Source organism: Macaca mulatta, chromosome 1 (assembly GCF_049350105.2).
Source record: "Macaca mulatta isolate MMU2019108-1 chromosome 1, T2T-MMU8v2.0, whole genome shotgun sequence".
NCBI lineage: Eukaryota > Metazoa > Chordata > Mammalia > Primates > Cercopithecidae > Macaca > Macaca mulatta.
Genome location: NC_133406.1, coordinates 232,581,047 through 232,602,731, shown reverse-complemented (window position 1 = coordinate 232,602,731; position 21,685 = coordinate 232,581,047). Strand labels below are relative to the sequence as shown.

General features: G+C 48.7%; 1 long non-coding RNA gene and 1 other non-coding gene across 2 annotated transcripts; one reads left to right on the top strand and one right to left on the bottom strand.

The window, feature by feature from the left end:
- Nucleotides 1–8,537: 8,537 nt before the first annotated feature.
- LOC144336609 (uncharacterized) lies at nucleotides 8,538–21,410 on the top strand. The gene is made up of 3 exons (XR_013408573.1): nucleotides 8,538–8,903; nucleotides 18,363–18,570; nucleotides 20,126–21,410. It is a non-coding gene; the product is annotated as an uncharacterized LOC144336609 (long non-coding RNA).
- LOC114674688 (U1 spliceosomal RNA) lies at nucleotides 16,136–16,298 on the bottom strand. The gene has a single exon (XR_003725814.1). It is a non-coding gene; the product is annotated as a U1 spliceosomal RNA (small nuclear RNA).
- Nucleotides 21,411–21,685: the final 275 nt, after the last annotated feature.

Genomic DNA, 21,685 nt, shown 5'->3' with positions numbered 1-21,685 from the left:
AACAACAAACATCGCAGCTCTCCTGGCAAGATGGTGAAGGGGCAAGGCTGGAATGACTTGGGGGCACCTGTCTCACCAGGACCTCACCATGTTGGCTATTGAGGTCCACCAAGTTGCCTCCACTTTTACACGAAGTTATCAGCAGACAAAGCCATGATGAACTGGGCATGCTCGTGGAAAATCCACAGCTGTGAAAGCTATTTCCAGAGTTCACACTGTCAAGTTCAAAAATGAACTGGAAAGAACCACAGAATCCACCTTGGGTAGGCTGAGGCCAACATTTATAAATCTGATGACTCAAGTTATGCTTGGCCAGAATGTGCTACACCTCGTGGAAGCAGTACACCTGATGTCTTTCCTACACGCATTCCAGGGACCTAAGGGAACTTCAAACGAATCAGAGGTGTTGCGTTTGTTGACTGTCCTGGCTGTGATGTTTTGAGCTACTGTGCTGAACAGGGCAGCATTGACAGATGCTGCTCTTTGTTGACGGCTGGTAATTAACTTTGCACTCAGCCTCAGACTTCTTCTGAACATCTAGTTGCCATAGATGAAAAGCTTAAACATATTTTTATTCGACAAAAATCAGATTTTCAAAAAGATTTGTGGCTGGGCGTGGTGGCTGACATCTGTAATCCCAGTATTTTGGGAGGCTGAAGTAGGAGGATCACTTGAAGTCAGGAGTTCAAGACCAGCCTGGCCAACATGGTAAAATGCCATTTCTACTAAAAATACAAAAATTAGCCAGGTGTGGTGGTGTGCGCCTGTAATCCCAGCTACTTGGGAGGCTGAGGCAGGAGAATCACTTGAACCCGGGAGGTGGAGATTGCAGTGAGCCGAGATCACACTGCTGCACTCCAGCCTGGGTGACACAGAGTCTCATAGGACTCTGTCCCAAAAAAAAAAAATTAAATTAAAAGATTTGCCTTTTATTTTTTAATTTTATTTATTTATTTATTTGAGATAGGGTCTTGCTCTATTGCCCAGGCTGGAGCACAGTGGGGTGATCACTCACTGCTGCCTTGACCTCCCTGGGCTAAAACAATCCTCCCACCTTAGCCTCTGGGGTTGCGAGGGCTACAGGTGCAGGCCACCATGCCCGGCTACTTTTTGTCTTTTTTTCGGTAGAGATGGAGTTTTACCACGTTGCCCAGGCTGGTCTCAAACTCCTGGGCTCAAGCCATCCTCCCGCCTCAGCCTCCCAAAGTACTGGGATTACAGGTGTGAGCCACTATGCGTGGCTCTTATTTTATTTTTTATTGATATATAACAGCTGTACATAGTTCTGTGGTATATGTGATAATTTGATACATTCATATAATAAAATCAGAGTAACTGAGATCTCCATCACATTAAATGTTTATCTTTTTTTAATGCTAGGATACAAAATAAAATAGATTCAGTAAAAGTCAGCCAGGCTAAAGAACAGTATGAATAGGTCCTTGCATTTTTGCACAAAGTACAGTAGCAGAAGGACTTCCTATTGAAACTATTTCAATTTCTGCTCAGCCAAAATACAATATTGAAGTTGTCTGTGCATATGTAGTAAAAAAAAATAAAAAAAATAAAAAAATTCAGTCCCTCCAAGATAATACTTTGGAACCCCAATTTATTATCATTGGGTTCTTCGATGTCAGCAAACCTGCTATGAGGTTGATGATCCTAAGATGGGTGTAGCCAGCCAGGGACGGTGGCCCACATCTGTAATCCCAGCACTTTGGGAGGCCAAGACTAGCAGATTGCTTGAGTCCAGGAGTTCGAGACCAATCTGGGCAAGATGGCAGAACCCTGTTTCTACAAAAAGTACAAAAATTAGCTGGGCGTGGTGGCGTGCCCCTGTAGTCCCAGCTACCTGGGAGGCTGAGGTGGGAGGATTACCTGAGCCCAGGAGGCTGAGGCTACAGTGAGCCATGATGACCCCACTGCACTCCAGCCTGGATGACAGAGCAAGATCTTATCTCAAAAATAAATAAATATATATATATTTTTAAAAAGAGGGTGTAGCTGGTAATAGTATTTGAAAATGGGTATTAAAATGGAGAGGAGATTAAAGTCAGACCTGGTATTGTTCCAAAGGTAGTGAAGGAAAACTCATGTGTGAACCAATCTTTTCCAAAATGGTTTCACTTTTTGCAGAACACAGTGACCTTCAGCACGCACCTCCGGGGAGTCTTATCGTAGTTGTAACAAAAATTGACCCAACGTTGTGCTAACCTGACATAATGGTGGGGCAGGTGCTTGGTGCAGCTGGAGTTTTACCTGAGATCTTCACTGATATGGTTTGGGTCTCTGTCCCCATGAAATCTCAGGTTCCATTGCAATCACAGATGTTGGAGGTGGGGCCTGATGGGAGGTGATTGGATCGTGGGGGCAGATTTCCGGCTGCTGTCCCTGTTTGGTGCTGTTCTTGTGATCGAGTTCTCACGAGATCTGGTTGTTTAAAAGTGTGTGGCACCTCCCCACTCTCCTTCTTGCCCTTGCTCCAGCCATGTGACATGGCTGTTCCCTCTTTGCCTTCCACCATGATGGTAAGTTTCTTGAGGCTGCAGAACCATGAGCCAATTAAACCCCTTTTCTCTATAAATTACCCAGTCTCAGGTATTTCTCTTTTCTTTTCTTTCTTTTTTTTTTTAGACAGAGTTTCGCTCTATCCCCCAGGAGTGCAGTAGCATGATCTTGGCTCACTGCAACATTTGCTGCCTGGATTCAAGCGATTCTCATGCCTCAGTCTCCCAAGTAGCTGGGACTACAGGTGTGTGCCACCATGCCTGGCTAATTTGTGTATTTTTAGTAGAGACAGGGTTTCACATGTTGGCCAGGCTGGTCTCGAACCCCTGACTTCAGGTGATCCGCCAGCCTCAGCCTCCCAAAGTGCTGGGATTACAGGCATGAGCCACTGCGCCAGGCCAGGTATTTCCTTATAGCTGTGCGAGAACGGACTAATACATTCACAGAACTGGAAATTACCTATTTCCTACTTGGATGGCTTCTAGGTGTACACATAGGAGAGACAAGGCCGGGTGCAGTGGCTCACGTCTGTAATCCCAGCACTTTCAGAGGCCGAGGCGGGTGGATCACAAGATCAGGAGTTAGAGACGAGCCTGGCCAAGATAGTGAAACTCCCGTCTCAATGCAAAAATTAGCCGGGTGTGGTGGAGGGCACCTGTAATCCCAGCTACTTGGGAGGCTGAGGCAGGAGAATCGCTTGAACCCGGAAGGCGGAGGCAGTGAGCCGAGACTGTGCCCCTGCACTCCAGTCTGGGCGGCAAGAGCAAGACTCTGTCTCAAAAAAAGAAAAATTAAGAAAAAGAGAGACAAAAAGGCAGAGAACAATGTGCTCACGCGGAACATAGGGTCTCTATCCACAGGAGAAAGTGTTAGTGCAGTCAAGGCTGATGTGGGTGAAATAGTTCTCACTAATTCTGTGTACACAGAAGTAGAAGAAAATATTGCTTTAGTCAAAGCGTTGAGAAACACGGGCGTTTCACTGGTTCAAGTCAGCCAGAAGAGGACTGGCCATCAAGCTGATGGTCAGTTAAATATGTATTGGGATGACGTCAGAATTTTTCTTAGCAACCTACGGGTATATTTTCAAAGCAATAATGGGGAATACATGTCACAGCTCATTACCTTAGTAGAAACTGTTAGATTATTCTCATTTTTGTGTGTGTGATAAAAATTTAACCTGTGCTGGGTGTGGTGGCTTAAGCCTGTAATCCCAGCACTTTGGGAGGCCGAGGCAAGTGGATCACCTGAGGTCAGGAGGTCGAGATCAGCCTGACCAACATGGTGAAACCCCGTCTTTATTAAAAATACAAAATTTAGCCAGGCATGGTGGCGCCTGTAATCCCAGCTACCAGGGAGGCTGAGGCAGGAGAATCACTTGAACCTGGGAGGCAGAGGTTGCAATGAGCTGAGATCTCGCCACTGCATTCCAGCCTGGGCAACAGAGTAAGACTCTGTCTCAAAAAAAAAAAAATTAACCTCTCCTAGTAAATAGTAAGGTCCATAATAAATGTCAAAGTTGACATATTGGTAGATTTAATCTACACTTTAGCAGAAACTGATCATTGCTAAATAGTTTCAGATTTGTCAATCAGTGCAGGTTTGTAGTGAAACTGCCTGTTACAACCAGCCTTTGCTGTAGCATAAACACCAGTGAGTCTGTTTGAAATAAAGTTTTTCTTCTTATTAAAAAAAAAAAATCTGGAGGCTGAGTAAGGTGGCTCACCCCTGTAATCGCAACACTTTGGGAGGCTGAGGCAGGCGGATCACCTGAGGTCAGAAGTTTGAGACCATCCTGGCCAACATAGTGAAACTCCATCTCTACTAAAAATACAAAAATTAGCTGGGCATGGTTGTGTGCACCTGTGGTCCCAGCTACTTGGGAGGCTGAGGCAGGAGAATCACTTGAGCCTGGGAAGTGGAGGTTGCAGTGAGCTGAGACCGTGCCACTGCACTCCAGCCTGGGTGACAGAGTGAGACCCTGTTTCGAAAAAATAAATAAATAAATATCTGAAAAATAAAGTTAATGTTGACTGTCTACGATACACAACATGATGTCACTGTTGTTAGTTTATATTTTATAACTCAGAAATCTCACCGCACTAGAAAGCTGTTTGCAGTGATGTGTTTCCCTCCTTGCTCACATTCCCAAGTTTGCACAGTGATTGATGGGAAAGGCGAAGGTGATCATAAATCACAGTTTGAAGCCCCCTCTAGGACCAAGACGCTTTTCCCTCCCCTGGATCCGAGAGTTGCCAGTAGATGTCCTGATTTTGAAAGGGACCAGAGAAGAGCTTGTGAATTAACGAGAAAAAATGCATTGCACCTGGACAAACAGCCCCACACAGATGGCCTAGAGAAGGGTCGGCCATGTTACGTTCCTATAGAGAGGCGAAACCATTGTTCAGAAAGCTCAGATGAACTGTTTACCATCTCCCCTGAGAACCAGACAAGAGGAAACTGGTTAAAATTGCAACAGGAAGTTTACATTATAGTTTTTTTAAAGTCTGCTCCCAGTGAGTGGTCCTGGATAGTATTATTGTGGTTCTGGGAGGATATAAATGCTTTGGTACCTATCCCCTGATGATACAGAGCCTCTATCACATACATCTTGTGTGGGCTGGAAGAGTGCTTTGAAGTTCAAAACTTCAAACAGATGGAAGAGAGAGATCCAAACCTCTATGAAACCCATTTAGGAACCTGCATCTCAGATGGAAACTTGAACGACAACAGATATCTGAATATTTGCCTAAGCAAACTTGGCCACAGCATTCTGCCCCTGCTAGATGCTGCTTCTCCAAAAGGCGACTCTGGTGCGTGTTGGGTGTTACATCATTCTCTCCTTTAGGGACTTAAATGATGAAATAGCAAGAGAGGGAATTAAATATATGGGATTGGGGGTTGTGAGACATTTAGCAACGATGACGTTACTCAAGATGACATAAGGAGGCTTATTCACCCAGCCCTTCCTTGTTTGAACAGTGACTCGGCCATGAGACTTGTTTTTAAAGCAACTAGAAATAGAATCTATCGCTGTTTGCTATGATATCAAAAATGCGTGTCTTGGGCTGGGAACTAGGAATACAATGAGGGTGTATGCTTTAAACCAAGCTGGGGTTTTGGAACATTGCAGAAATAAATGTATATTCCAAAAGCAATGTCATCCTTTTTAGAACATTTTCTTTGGGAAACATTAAAATATAGGAGCCACCCAGAATCAGCCTTGAGTTCCCCGCGTTCAGAGACCCTCCTGGGTGATCATAAAGGCTGTTGCCTCCACCCTCAGGGCACGCCCAAAGAGGAACCCTAAACAGCCTAGGGTCCCAATCCCGTCCTTTCCTTCCCATCTAATGTCAACGTAAGGTAAGCATGAGAATTTCTTTTGGTATAACTGAATTACTCAGAAATCAGGAAAAACCAATGAATCGATTAGGTATCAACTAACTCCTGCTGCTACCTATCTGCATGCAACCATGCGCAAGGCACCATGGGCGATCAAGAGGGACCCAGGACAGGATTCGTGCCTGCCTCCAAGGACTTTGATACAGCTGGAAGAGAAGAAAAGGACTTGTGAGCCGGGCTCAGTGGCTCTGCCTGTAATCCCAGCACTTTGGTAGGGTGAGGCGGGCAGATCACTAGAGGTCAGGAGTTCGGGACCAGCCTGGCCAATATGGTGAAACCCCATCTCTACTAAAAATACAAAAATGAAGGCTTGGCGTGGTGGCTCACACCTGTAATCCCAGCACTTTGGGAGGCCAAGGCGGGTGGAGCATCAGAGGTTGAAAATTCAAGACCAGCCTGGCCAACATGGTGAAATCCGTCTCTACTAAAAATACAAAAATTAGCTGGGTATGGAGGCGCACACCTATAATCCCAGCTACTCGGGAGACTGAGGCAGGAGAATCACTTGAACCCGAGAGACAGAGGTTGCAGTGAGTTGAGATCTCACCACTACACTCCAGAGCGAGACTCTGTCTCAAAAACTAAATAAATAAATAAACAAATAAATGGACTTGTGAGAAAAAATCAGAAAGGAGAGAGCGATGAATGGGAATATATTCTTAAGTAGCAGGAGAGCAGCATGTAACAGGAAAATGAGACTGGCTATAAATGTCTGCAAATCTAAGGACCGTGGATGGGGGTTCACATTGCCCCCACAGGAGGCCACTGCAGGAATCCTCGTTTCTAGAGGTTTCTGGGAGCCTGCAGGAATGGTGAGGGACCTGGGCAAAATAGGGTTGGCTGGGAAGAAAGAGGAAGGGTAAGTTTGGGTCACTGAACCCACTGATAATGGTGGGGTATGAAGGATGTGCCCTCTGCCAAATAATTCTAAATATAGGTTTGGCATGGCCAACCTGGAGGTGTGGATTTAGGAGTCACCATTCTGGCAGTGAAAAGTTACCATCAGGAGAATGGATGAGGACACTCAAATGAGAGCTTAAGAAGGACCCAGACATTCCTGCTCCCTCCTTCCCTGCCTCCCTCTTCTCCCTCTCCCTCAGCCTAAACTCAGTCATCCAACAGAGATTTTATTGAGTATCTACTATATGCCAGGCATGGTGCTAGGCAAAAATGAAGAAGGAGACGGGGTGCGGTGGTTCATGCTTGTAATCCCAGCACTTTTGGGAGGCCAGGACCAGAGGATCACTTGAGCAAAAGAGTTCAAGACCAGCCTGGGCAACATAGGAAGACTTGGTCTCTACAAATAATAAAGAAATTAGCTAAGCATAGTGGTGCACACCTGGCATCTCAACTACTCTGGAGGCTGAGGTGGGAGGATCGCTTGGGTCTGGGAGGTCAAGGCTGCAGCGAGCCATGACCCGCCACAGCACTCCAACCTGGGCGATAGAGCAAGATCCTGTCTCAAAAAAAAAAAAAAAAAAAAAAAAGAAGAAGAAGGAGGAGGAGGAGGAATAACATGAAGATGAGAGAGATGAAGAAGGAGGAGGAGGAGGAGTAACATGAAGATGAGAGAGAGGAAGAAGGAGGAGGAGGAGGAATAACATGAAGATGAGAGAGAGGAAGAAGGAGGAGGAGGAGGAGTAACATGAAGATGAGAGAGAGGAAGAAGGAGGAGGAGGAGGAGTAACATGAAGATGAGAGAGAGGAAGAAGAAAGGAAGGAGAAGGAGAGCAGGAGGGGGAGGAGGGAGTTCTTTCACTCTTTCTTTCCTTTGTTTTTGTTTTTGTTTTTGAGACAAGGTCTGGCTCCTTCCCCCAGGCTGGAGTGCTGTGGCAGATTACAGCTCACTGCAAACTCTGCCTCCTGGGCTAAAGCAATCCTCCCACCTCAGCCTCCCAAGTAGCTGAGACTACAGGTGCACACCACCACGCCCAACTGGGATTATAGGCATGAGCGACTGCATCTGGACATTCTCTTTTTCTTTCTCTTTTCATATCTTTTCTGTATCATTTGAGAGGGATTCGAAGGCTCTGTGGCCCTCGAGACTTCGGTGCATATTTCCTAAGAATTAAGATATTCTCAGCCGATGATTTCTTGCTCTCTAAAGAAAGAAAATATTTTTTATTAAAAAATATATATATGTGTGTGTGTGTGTGTGTATATATATATTATATATATATATATATATATATATATATATTCTCAGCTGGGTGTTGTGGCTCATGCTTGTAATTCCCAATACTAAGGCAGGAGAATTGCTTGAGGCCAGGAGTTCAAGACCAGGCTGGGCAACATGGCGAGACCCCATCTCTACAAAAACACAGAAAAATGAGCTGGGCGTGGCAGCACCTGCCTGTGGTCCCAGGACTCGGGAGGCTGAAGTGGGAGGATCACTCCAGCCTGAGCTACAGAGTGAGACACTGTCTCGAAAAAAAAAAAAAAAAAAAAAAAAGATATTCTCTTATACAAGCAGTATAATGATCAAAATCAGGAAATTCAACATAAAGAGAATGCCCTTATCCAGCCCACAATCCACACTTGAATTTCATCACCCATCCCTGCAGCTTTCTGGCGGGCCTGGGCCCTGATCCAGGATGGCCGAGTGCTGAGTCATGCACCCCTCCTCACCCGAAGCTCCTCTGCCCGCACCTTGTACAGGCGCCTTCCTCTCTCTCAGGTCCGAGTCTAACCACAGCTCCCCACCTGCTGGTCCCCACGGGGGCAGAGATGCGGTCTCCCAGTGCCTGGCTCTGTGACTTCAAAGCAAGCGTCCACATCCTGGTGTCTCCTGTCCTCTCCATGAAAAGTGATCCCAGGGTCAGGGTGTGCCTTGTTGCCACTGCAGGGACTGGGCGTCCAGACTGGGATCACAGGGGCACACTGGGATCAGCACCGGCCTCTCCGCTCACAAGCTGCATGACCTCGAGCAGCTTCGCCCGTCTGTGCAGCTGTAAAATGAGGATGGTGGCTGTACCTGATCTGGAGTTTTCTGAGAGGTAAACGGGTCTGTTATGAGAATCCAATGAGTCCTTATGTGTAAAGCGCTCAGGACAGTGCCGGGCACATAGAAAGTGCTCAGTAGGCTGGGCACGGTGGCTCACGCCTGCAATGCCAGCACTTTGGGAGGCCGAGGAGGGCGGATCACTTGAGGTCAGGAGTTTGAGAACAGCCTGGCCAACATGGCAAAACCCGGTCTCTACAAAAAATATAAATATTAGCCAGGCATGGTGGCATGCACCTGTAGTCCCAGCTACTTGGGAGGGTGAGGCAGGAGAATCGCTTGAACTCAGGAGGCAGAGGTTGCAGTGAGTCGAGATTACCACTGCACTCCAGCCTGGGCGACGAGAGTGAGACTCCATCTCAAAAAAAAAGAAAGTGCTCAGGGCCCTCTCCCCCACTTTACTCCTCCCCTTCTCCTTCCCTTCTCCTCCTTCTTCCTCTTCCTCCTCCTTCATCTTCATCATCACCATCTAGCATAGTGCCTGGCATACAGTAGATACTCAACGAAATCCCAGCAGTCTCTCCAGCAGAAACAGGTGTGGGGAAGACGGGCAGAGCATTTAGAGCTAGGGCCATCATCTTCCCAAGCTCTGCCATTCTGCACACCACGAACAATTGGAAGAGTCAAATAATAGGGAGTTTGTGGACACCAAGGAGGGAAGAAAGCGTTTTCAACCGCAGGAGGTGGAAACAGCTTAACTTGATCTTATGTGTGTAACGGTGTTGGAGTGCGGGCGGTGCCACAGCTGGTATGGCCGCACTCTGTCTGCCTGCAAGTGTCCATGTCACGGAGGGAAAGGAGAGACCTTCTGGATTGATCCATGGGTTATCAGGGAAAGTTCGTCACCATCACAATCATTATTACAGCTCCCGTGGATTAAACACTTCTCTGCACAAGGCTCAGTGGTGCACACTTTGCGTGATGATTTCTGGGTTCTTATTGTGGGATGTTCCCCCTTTGCAGGTGTAGAATCTCAGGCTCAGAGAGACTGAGGCCACACAGGTCATCAGTGGTCCAGCTGAGATTAAGCAAAGGGTCTGGCCGGGCACGGTGGCTCACGCCTATAATCTCAGTACTTTGGGAGGCTGAGGCGGGTAGATCACCTGAGGTCAGGAGTTTGAGACCAGCCTGACCAACATGGTGAAACTCTGTCTCTACTAAAAATACAAAATTAGCTGGGGGTGGGTGGTGCATGCCTGAAATCCCAGCTACTTGGGAGGCTGAGGCAGGAGAATCAATTGAACCCAGGAGGTGGAGGTCGCAGTGAGCCGAGATCGTGCCATCGCATTCCAGCCTGGACAACAAGAGCGAAACTCGGTCTCAGAAAAAAAAAAAAAAGCAAAGGGTCCGAGAAGGTGGAGGGCAGAGCCTGTAGGAGAGGAAATGATCTTGGCCTTCCCCAGACTGGAAGTAAAAAAAGATGATGGAGAAGCAGCAATATGTTGAGCTGAATGGAGCAGGCTCAGGGCCTGTGCTGTCTGAGGGCTCCGTTGCTGGGTCCCGCGTGTAGTTTTCTGAGGAGGACAGTGGACGGCGGCCTCGGAAGCCACGCGGAAGACCACCCATAATAGGAGCTGGGGGATTTTGCTAGGTGGAAAATGGAAGGTGAATGAAAGGATTGGCCAACACCAGCAGCTTGAGTCTATGATGGTGGGAGGACCGGACCCTGTGTCTCCCAGGAGCCTTCTGTGACTTGGGAATGGAGAGGGTATCTGGAGGCGCCCCTGGAACGAGCTTGGTGAACATGCAGCTGGGACAGGTCGGAAAGGGCTCTCCGGTGGCGAGAGGGTCGGGTGCTCAGGACGGCCCTCCACACGGTGAGTCAGCAGCCCTTGTTGATTCAGGAAGGAGTTCAGGCCCTCAGTAAACTAAAAGTGGTGGCGAGTCAGGGAAGGAGGGCCAAGGTCAGAACCTTTGGATGTGTGTGTGCGGAGAGTGGGGAGGAGAAAGGGCCCTGGAGCAAAGGGGCCAGAGGAGCGGGAAGGTGAGCCCGACCCTGCTGCACCCGGAGGCTCTGGGAGGTAGGGTTTTGCAGAGTCAGAGAGCAGGAGTTCCTGGGGGACCGGACAGGCCCTCTGGGGGACTCCAGTTTTTTCAGTTACCTGAGGTCAAGGAATGAAGGACAGGGAGGAGGACTTCCCATAGGCACTACCTCACATTTAAAATGCAAGAAACACAAAATGTGTCTCAATCAAATCAGTTATTTCTTTCTGAGCTGTGAAGATCTGAGGCTGCCCTGCCTCAGCCCAGTATTAGAGAGGACGGAGTGTCCAGAGTGATGGGCCAGGCTGTGCCCTGGGGTCAGGAGTGCTGACTTCATGGGATGTCCCTTGATCCCGTGGAACTGGCCTGCCTGGAAGTTATGCTCAGGGTAAACTTTTTTTTTTTTTCCTGAGTCGGGGTCTCGCTATGTTGCCCCAAATGGAGTGCTGTGGCACCACCCCTGCTCACTGCAACCTCCACCTCCCAGACTCGAGTGATCCTCTCATCTCAGCCTCCTGAGTAGCTTGGACCACAGGCACGCACCACCTGACCCGGCTCATTTTTTGCATCTTTAGTAGAGACGGGAGTTTTGCCATGTTACCCAGGCTGGTCTTGAACTCCTGAGTTCAAATAATCCTCCTACCTCAGTCTCCTAAAGTGTCGAGACTACAGGCGTGAGCCACCATGCCCGGACCAGGGTGATCTTGATTGTCACCGGAACCCAAAGGTGGAATAATAACAGGGACTTCCCAGTGTCTTGACAGTCTTCGCTAATTTGAATGGAACGCAGTCACTGGATGAGGGTACAGAGAATCCCTGAGCAGAACCCTGGTGTTTTGTTTCTTTGCTGTGGCCCTGCCCTGCCCCGGCCTCTGAGAAATGCGGAGCCTTTCCTTTCCCCATCCCTCCCTCTCCTTCGGGGTGATTTCAAAAGGTCTCAGCTTCTTATAAATACTCCTTGGGGTCAGGGAGGTAAGAAGCTTTTTTTATTTTAGGCCTCTGGTGGAAGATTAATGGGACTGTCCCCTGGCGAGGTGGCAGAGGGCAGGTCTGGCTGAGAGCTTGTGTGCAGGGGTTTGGGGAGCGGACGCTGGGAATGGAATGAAGGCCCCACTGCACACAGCAGCCTTGCTGGGAAGGGTGGGGGCTGCAGATACCTGTAAGGCTGCTCGACTTTGAGGGGGACATCTGGGTCTTCTGGGGTCAGGTCCTTGGAGAACTCTGGAAATGCTCTGGGATTCCCCAGGACCCACGACGACACGGTGCTCAGCCGAGAAGCCAGGGAAATGGAGGCGGCCGCCGTGCCCTAGAAACGAGGCCCCTTCCTCTGTTCCAGTCTCTTGGATGAAGAGTTGGAGGGACAAAGCTACCTTATAGTGGCTGACATTGCCACCCACCTTTTTCTGCAGGACACCAAAGCCAGATGACCTTTGATTTAGAAACATCATGCGACAATTCTTGCACCTGAGTGCCGTGGGACCCATTCACTCCTTCCTGGCCCCAAGCAGCTGACGCAGGAGGCCTAAGTTTTAATTGATATAGACTTGAAATATTCAGAGAGCTAAGCTATCAAATGCACCTTGTTCTCTGCATTTTTCTTATAACAAGAACATGCCCCAGTGTCAAATAACCATGCCGGGGATGGCAGGAAAGGGACTCACAGATTGTGATTTTACATGTGACGTCAGAAAGGCTCTGTAAACAGGAGGTGGGACGTGCGCCTGGCCAGCACCCCCGACTCCCATGCGCAGTGATTCAGGCTGGATGGCACGTAGTGAGCCAGGCGAGGTCACCACTCCACAACCCTTGTGACTGTCACCTTTGCATAAGCAGAGTGACTTTTCCCCCAATCTCATACCAGTCTGGCAGCACGTATGAAAAGAACAGTGAGAGAAGCTGTTTTATGCATTTCTAAAGGAAGCGGAGAAGTAAGAGCTTGGTATTTTTCAAATGGAACTCAAAGGTCTTTGCAGCCTGGGCTCGACTCTGGGCTGAGAGCTGTCGGAGGCGCTGCTGCAGGGGTGGCTGTCGTTCCTCAACCCAATTCTATCATTATTATTTACATTCTATGTCTTCTCTTTCAAGATTATTTTTTTGACATTTGCCTTCTGGCAGAGCTGGAACCGATGAGTGGGAGGTGGATTTTGGCGGAACACAGGAGGAATTCTCTTAGTCAGAGCCATCCAAAAATGGAAAGACCTGACTCAGAAGACAGTGTGTCCTCTGCCTGCATAAGGTCCTGGTGAGGTCCTGTCAAGGGTGCTCTGCCCCGTGCTTTGACGGATGTGTGCGAAGATGAAAGATAAATAGCCACTCTTGAGCATGTCCTCTGTGCCGGACAGTTTTAGGTACTTTTACGTGAACTAACACATTTAACCTCCAAACAATCCTATGAGACAGGAACTATTATCGCCTATTATTACCCTCATTTTACAGATGAGGAAACTGAGGCACAAAGAAGTTTAGTAACCCGCCCAGGTCACAGGGCTGGTATTCTAAAGAGGCAGGACTCAGCCCCAGGCAGCCTGGTGGCCCTGCTCCTACCTTGACCACCGGTGAAGTTGATCCTCTCATCATCAGGAATCAGGGGCCACATGACCGGGCACAGGGACCAGCTGTTCTGTGCTAGAAGGAGTTTAGAAGGCAGCTGACTCAGCCCGAAACGTGGGGTTAGAAGTCCAGAGGGCTTTTAGACTCTAGTCAAGGGAACATCAGTCAACTGACTGATGTGCGACGACTATCAGAGAGGTTCAGGACTGCGCTTCGGTTGAGCTCAGCGACTCTTTGTTCTTTGTTTTTGTTTTGTTTTTTTGAGACAGGGTCTCACTCTGTTGCCCCGGCTACAGTGTAGTGGTGCAGTCTCAGTTCACTACAAGCTCCGCTTCCCAGATTCAAGCCATTCTCCTGTCTCAGTCTCCTGCGTAGCTGGGATTATAGGTGTGCACTACAACACTTGGCTAATTTTTGTATTTTTAGTAGAGACGGGGTTTCGCCGTATTGACCAGGCTGGTCTCGAACTTCTGACCTCAGGTGATCCGCCCACTTTGGCCTCCCAAAGTGCTGGGATTACAGGCATGAGTCGCCTCGCCTGGCCTCAGTGACTCTTTGAACCAGCATCTCAATCAGGAAACCCGGGTACCACTTGGCTCCAGGACCTGCTCTGTCTATAAAATGAGAAGCAACTAGAATATCCCTAAAACTCCTCTTAGCTATAAAATGTTCTGATTCATGACCAAGGGAAGAAAGAAAATGTATATGGAACCAAATAAAAATACTTTCTGACGTGAGCCAAGGAAGGGGAGAAAAGGATTTGGCTTCCTTATTCAGCCCCACCCTATAGAAAGTTCTGGCTCTGGCATGAAGACACACTGGTCTGGTTTCCTCTTGCTTTTATTTCACAAGAGCCCCCAAATATGACACTTATGAATGCCCTGATAGTAGATCCTAATCAGGTGATTGGCCTGGGGGCTGAAACTTTGCACAACCATTTCCCCTGGTGCTTGGCAATCTGAAGCATTCCTGAGACTTTTAGCTAAGAGTAAAGAGCTTCTCACGTGTTTCTCATGGTGATGTTTTCCTTGCAACAGTTCTATAAAATGAGTTAAAATAATTTTTATGACCTTGCACTTGGGAAAACCAATAGACACAAAGGTTTAGTTATTTTTCCACAATGTGAGAAGATGGGAAAAGTGGGAGAAGTTTTGATCCCGGAATTGGCTAGCTCCTTCTCAACCAAGCAGACCCTGGGATCTTTTCCAATCACATCTTTGATGAGAAGAAAGTGGCTTCTTGCTCTCCAACAAACATTTGCCTCCAGATTCCTGCACCTACTGTACAATTAGAGAAAGTTCCTGAGGGTTGAAGTCGAAGCTTCTGTCTTCTGTCTTCCTGTCAAGGTATCTTGGACCTCTGACCAAACCCTCAGATTAAAAGAGGAAATATCTTCATGGCTATTTTTTTTTTTTTTTTGACATGGAGTCTCACTCTGTCACCCAGGCTGGAGTGCAGTGGCGCGATCTCAGCTCACTGCAACCTTCGCATCCCGGGTTCAAGCGATTCTCCTGCCTCAGCCGTTCGAGTAGCTGGGAGTGCAGGCGCTCGCCACAATGCCCGGCTAATTTTGTGTATTTTTAGTAGAGATGGGGTTTCACCGTGTTAGCCAAGATGGTCTCCATCTCCTGACCTCGTGATCCACCCACCTCGGCCTCCCAAAGTGCTGGGATTACAGGCGTGAACCACTTCGCCTGGCACTGTTTTTGTTTGTTTGTTTGTTTGTTTGAGACAGAGTCTCCCTCTTGTTGCCCAGGCTGGAGTGCAGTGAAGCGATCTCGGTTCACGGCAACCTCTGCCTCTGGGGTTCAAGTGATTCTCCTGCCTCGGCCTCCCGAGTAGCTGGGATTTCAGGCCCACACCGCCATGCCCAGCTAATTTTTTTTGTATTTTAGTAGAGTTGGAGGGGAGCATTTTACCGTGTTGCCCAGGTTGGTCACGAATTCCTGAGCTCAGGCAATCCGCCCACCGCAGCCTCCCAAAGTGCTGGGATTATAGGCGTGAGCCACCACGCCCAGCCAACGTTCTGAAGCAAGAGAATTTCTGAAATCCCAACTCTTCTCTACCCTAAAAGACAGTTCTGCCCAGTGGGGCCCAGTGAGTTGTCTCAGAGCATCAGGCCCTGGTATGCAACAAGACAGAGCAGCCTCTGTCACACCCTTACCATGAAGGATCGTTCATCCGATTGGAGGGCACCCGGGGGAAATGTTGACATCCTCAATTTCATCAGAATCCTTTTCCAAAACACAAATAAGACGTCTGAAATATGGAAAATATGCATCACGATGTTGAAATCTCACAACTAAATATCATTGCCGGTCCTGTGTGTTTACTAAGTTTATATTCACAATTTTAAAACTATCGATCAATTCTTTTTTTTTTTTTTTTTGAGATGGAGTCTCGCTCTGTCATGTGCAATCTCAGCTCACTGCAACCTCCAACTCCTGGGTTCAAGCCGATTTTTCCACCTCAGCCTCCCGAGTAGCTGGGATTACAGGCGCCCACCACCACGCCTGGCTAATTTTTTGTATTTTTAGTAGAGTTGGGGTTTCACCATATTGGCCAGGCTAGTGTGGAACTCCTGACCTTCTGATCCACCTGCCTTGGCTTCCCAAAGTGCTGGGATTGCAGGCGTGAGCCACCATGGCCAGCCAATCAATTCCTTTTTTTAAAAAATATAGATTTATTTAGAACCAGGGGAGAGAGTGAATTGCAGTCCCTAACTACCACAAATAATGCAGTTGCGTTTCCCACATTTGGAGAAATGGCCGGGATCAGCCCATCCGGAGTGCAGGGTGTGAGCCTCGCCCTGGGAAACCACCTTCGTGATCGTGGTACCTCCCCTGTGGGTAAGTATTATTGACTAATGAGGTCATAATACTGTTTCTTAGAAAAGTAAAGTAAGGCTAGGCCCAGTAACTCATGCCTGAAATGCCAGCACTTTGGAAAGCTGAGGCGGGAGGATCCCTTGAGCTCAGGAGTTTGATATCAGCCTGGGCAACAGAAGGAGACCCTGTCTCTACCAACTGAAAAGAAAAAAAAAGGAAAGTAAGTTTAGGACATTTTGATGATGGGTGGAAATTGGCATAAACTTGGGATGAGAGGAAGGTCTTGGACATATAAGTGGGTTGTATTCCCCAGGCTTGGTGAGTTGGTTTGGAGTGGCCAAAGACCACATTTTCAGTTCAGAAAAGGATTTGCCTGGAGGCCATAGGATTGTAGTGTCATCCGAAGAGCTCCATGCTGGAGACTTCTACAATGACCGGGACACAGAGCAGGGTTTCTTTTCTGATTGTCTTTAGACTTAACATAATGATCCAGAAGCAGAGACTTCTGCTGCCAATCTGTAACTTTCTTTTCTAAACATGTTTCTGTGGTCTCTGGGAGAATGTTAACGTAAGAGCCAGTGTGCGTGAGGCTGGGCATGGTGGCTCATGCCTGTAATCCCGGCACTTTGGGAGGCCGAGGCAGGCAGACCACTTGAACCTAGGAGTTCAAGACCAGCCTGACCCACATGGTGAAACCCCATCTCTACTAAAAATACAAAAATTAGTTGGGCTTGGTGTTTCGTGCCTGTAATCCCAGCTGCTCAAGAGGCTGAGACAGGAGAATCACTTGAACCTGGGAGGTGAAGGTTGCAGTGAGCCGAGATCGTGCCACTGCACTCCAACCTGGGCAATAAGAGCCAGACTCCGTCTCAAAATAAAATAAAATAAACAGTGTGCATGAACCTCGTGCAGCTGTCAGCACGAGGTGGGCTCTGCGTCAACAAGATGTTAGCTAACGCAGGACGCAACAATGAATTACATCTCGTGTTTTCCATTTATCCCCCAATGATAGCAGTTTTTGTTTTTTTGTTTTTTGCTGTTTTTGAGACGGAATTTCACTCTTGTCACCCAGGCTGGAGTACAGTGGTGTGATCTTGGCTCACTGCAACCTCCACCTCCCAGGTTCAAACGATTCTCCTGCCTCAGCCTCCCAAGGAGCTGGGATTACAGGCGCTCACCTCCACATCCAGCTAATTTCTGTATTTTTAGTAGAGACGGGGTTTCGCCATGTTGGCCAGGCTGGTCTTGAACTCCTGACCTCAGGTGATCCACCCGCCCCACCCTCCCAAAGTGCTGGGATTACAGGCATGAGCCACAGTGCCTGATTGATAATAGCAGTTTTAAAAGAGAACAAAAATCATGGCCCATTGTCACAGTGAGGGTTTTGGTAGGATTTATTAGTTATAAATATTTCTGATTTATATATTAACTTCTTTAATCTACCCTCCCAATGGCAGAGGGAATATTTATTAACCTCCCCTCTCATTGTCCACCAAGCCTAGGATCTGAGATGCTATGAAATTTCTCCTAAGATAAATCTGGATCATAGGATGCACCTCAAAACATAGGGACCTTTGCATTGTTTTCCACTGCCATCAATTCTAAAATTTTCTCTCTTTTTTTGAGATAGGGTCTTACTCTGTCACCCAGGCAGCAGTGTAGCGGCACGATCACTACTCACTGCGGCCTCAATCTCCCGGGCTCAAGCAATGCTCCCACCTCAGCCTCCTACATAACTGGGACTACGAGCACACACCATCCTGCCTGGCTTATTTTTATTTTTTGTAGAGATGGAGTCCCACTATGTTGCCCAGGCTGGTCTTGAACTCCTGGCCTCAAGCAATCCTCCCACCTTGGCCTCTTGAGGTGTTGGGATTCTAGGTGTGAGTCACCACCCCTGGCCCTAGAAATTTTCATAGTCAAAAGAACATCGTTTCTCCAGGCTGGTGTTAGGAAACTGGGGGATCCTGTGTTCTCTCCAGCACCAGGTTTTCCTGAGCAGAAAGTGAGCCTTATCGTGTACTCAGAATCGTCAGATATTTGTAGAGCCAGAAAACATCTTAAAAATCATGTTGCCTCATTGCTTTTTGCAGGTGAGGATGTCAAGACTTGGAGTAGGTGACAGTTGGCCTTGGGCTTCGGTGGCCAGCCCATGACTACAAAAGCCCAAGAAGCCAGTGAGTCCCCTGGCTCCCTCCACCAAGTGGCCTCTGGGTGATGGGGAAGCTTGTCCTCTGCTTTGTCACACACAAAACTCTAAAAGTCAGGATCCCAATGCATCGGCCTGGAGAGCCCGTGCAGGTGAGAGACACACACTGGAGGATGTGTTGGGGCCAAAGGCAGAGCCAGTGACGTCACTGCCAGGCCCCATGCAACCAGACAATATGGGACTCCTGGTTCCAAAAGCTGGAGAAAAGCTTTTTCCTGTCCTCCCTTCGCCTGTCATGCTGGTTTTTCTTTGCGATTGAATGGTGTGCTCCCTGGGACGGGGTGGGGGGCGGGAGCGGTGGGTCCTCAAAGACATCTCTGGGAATCTCACAGACTCAGGTGCCCTGGGGCAGGGCGCCTGAGTCCTAACCCTGAAACCCTAAATGTTCTTGATCCCCCCAGCCCCTGCCCCACTGCCACCAGATCCCTCATCCCACTGGACTTCATTTACAAACCACAAAGTCAGAAAGAAAAGTATTAAGAAGTCCGAGAGGGGCCGGGTGCGTGGCTCGCATCTGTAATTACAGCACTTTGGGAGGCCAAGGTGGGCAAATCACCTGAGGTCAGGAGTTCGAGATCAGCCTAGACAACATGGTGAAACCCTATCTCTACTAAAATACAGAAATTAGCCGGTCATGGTGGCATGCGCCTGTGATCCCAGCTAATCGGGAGGCTGAGGCAGGATAATCGTTTGAACCCAGGAGGCAGAGGTTGCAGTGAGCCGAGATCGCACCACTGGCCTCCAGCCTGGGTGACAGAGCAACACTCCGTCTCAGAAAAAAAGAAGTCCAAGAGGGCAATTGCAGAGAATTAAACCCCCTGGGCGGGCCCCTCTGAGGACAAGGGTCTGTGCATCCACATTGGCCATAGGCCGCGGAAGCCTGGCCAGAGATGAGCAGCCACTTGGATGTCTGCAATGGCTCCAGAGGTGAAAGATACTCGAAGGCCGGGGAGAATGCAAGCCTTGGGGCTGGGCACAGTAGCCCATGCCTGTAATTCTAACACTTTGGGAGGCCAAGGTGGGCGGTTCCCTTGAGTCCAGAAGTTGGCAACCAGCCTGAGCAACATGGTGAATCCCTGTCTCTATCTGGGGAAGAAAAAAAGGAAAAAGAGAAGAAAAGAAAGAAGAAAGAAAAAAGAATGCAAGTTTCATGTTTGGCCAAAGCCTCCGCTGAGGGGAGCCTCTCCATTCCTGACTGCTGTGTGCCCTGGGTGGCGGAGGAATTTGGGGGTGGACTCTATCTCAGTTGTATCTGGAAGAATTCTCAGGTTAGAGGGTTAAAAATATCTTTTTTATCCTTTCTCTCTCTTATTTTTTATTTTTTATTTGAGACAAGTTCTTCACCTGGGTCTGTCACCCAGGCTGGAGTGTAGGTGCCATCACGGCTCAACGCAGCCTTGACCTCCTGGGCTCAAGTGGTTCCCCCACCTCAGCCTCCTCGGTAGCCAGGACTGCAGGTGCACACCACCACACCCAGCTAATTTTTATATTTTTTGTACAGATGGGATTTAACTTTACTGCTCAGACTGGTCTCAAACCCCCCAGGCTCAAGAATCTGCCCACCTCCGCCTCCCAAAGTGCTGGGATTACAAGTGTGAGCCACCGCGCCCAGCCAATGTCATTTCTTAACGTTGATTTCCCCCTTAGGATGGACACTCTGCTGGGAGATGTGGGAAAGGGTCTGCAAGTGGCCCCTCCCCTGTCATCTGAATCTTTCGTTTGGTGAATAGGAGGATTTATGTGGAATATGGTTTTTCTGACAACATCGACGTTCCTTCCCGTGCCTTCTGAGTCTCTTTCTCTTAATTTGACTCTGGTCTCTGCTCTTTGCTGGACTCAGTGAGTATCTCATGCTCAGTTTTGGTGGAGGTCACGGATTTAACTCTTAGAGACACCGTGGGGCAAGACTCAAGCCCATGAAGCCATGAGATGGCAAACCCCACATGTGAAGGCACCACCTAGTAGTGAACATTCTCCAGGGAGGCAACCTTGGTGTTAATTCATTTATTAAGAATCATGAGGCCAGGTGTAGTGGCTCACGCCTGTAATCCCAGAGCTCTGGGAGGCTGAAGCGGGTGGATCACAAGGTCCGGAATTCAAGACCAACCTGGCCAACATGGTGAAACCCCCTTCTCTACTAAAAATACAAAAATTAGCCAGGCATGGTGGCGAGAGTCTGTAGTCCCAGGTGCTCGGAAGGAAGGCTGAGGCGTGAATCTGGGAGGTGGAGGCAGTGAGCCGAGATCACGCTACTGCACTCCAGCTGGGCCAACAGAGCGAGACTCCATCTCAAAAAAAAAAAAAAAAAGAATCATGGCATCCAGCACCCTTCTAGGTACTTCACAAAACCATGCAGTTATTTTGTCCTGACCACCCCTGAGGCAGGTGCTGTTATCATTCCTGGCCTTCAGATGCAGAGAGTGAAGCCTGGAGGGAGAGACTCTGCATCCCAGCCTCCGACTCTCACTCCCAGAAAATGGGGAGCTGGAGCCAGCCCAGGGCTGTGCAGCTCCTGAACCCAGCACCTCAGGTGCCCCGCTCCACTGCCTCGCCATCACCTGCAAGGGCTTTAGGCACCCAGCACCCAGCACCCAGCACCCAGGCAGGCGGCGCAGGGAGCAGGCCTCTTTACCAGTTTAGTTGCCACATCCCCAAAAAGCATGGAGTCTGGAGCAGAGATCGTTCCAGCGACAGTGAGTTTGGGAAATGCTGAGATCGACTCTTGGCGGGGTGTGGAGGTACCAGGCTGCTCTGCCTGGGGAGGAAGAGGTGGAACTCTCTGGAACATCCCAGTTACTCAGGAAGGCTGAGGCAGGAGAATCACTTGAACCCAAGAGGTGGAGGTTGTGGTGAGCTGAGATCGTGCCACTGCACTTCAGCCTGGGCAACAAGAGTGAAACTCGGTCTCAAAAAAAAAAAAAAAAAAAAAGAAGGGAGGAGTGTTATTAAAAGATCCTGTTCTAAGGACAAAGACCCCCACTTGGGCAAAAGAAATTATCAGAACCACAGCTGGAAAACTCGCAGAGTCTGGACAGGCCACCTCCACCCTCGTTTCCTCCCCTAAGTACCCCTCTACAGACATCTGCTGCCTAAGAACACGTGAACACAACGTGGACCTACGGCCCTGTTATTCCAGCTTGAAAAAAAAAAGCACACCAGGTTGACTCGGTTGGGCTCTGCACCCCAAATGCCATAGCAGCCTCCCGG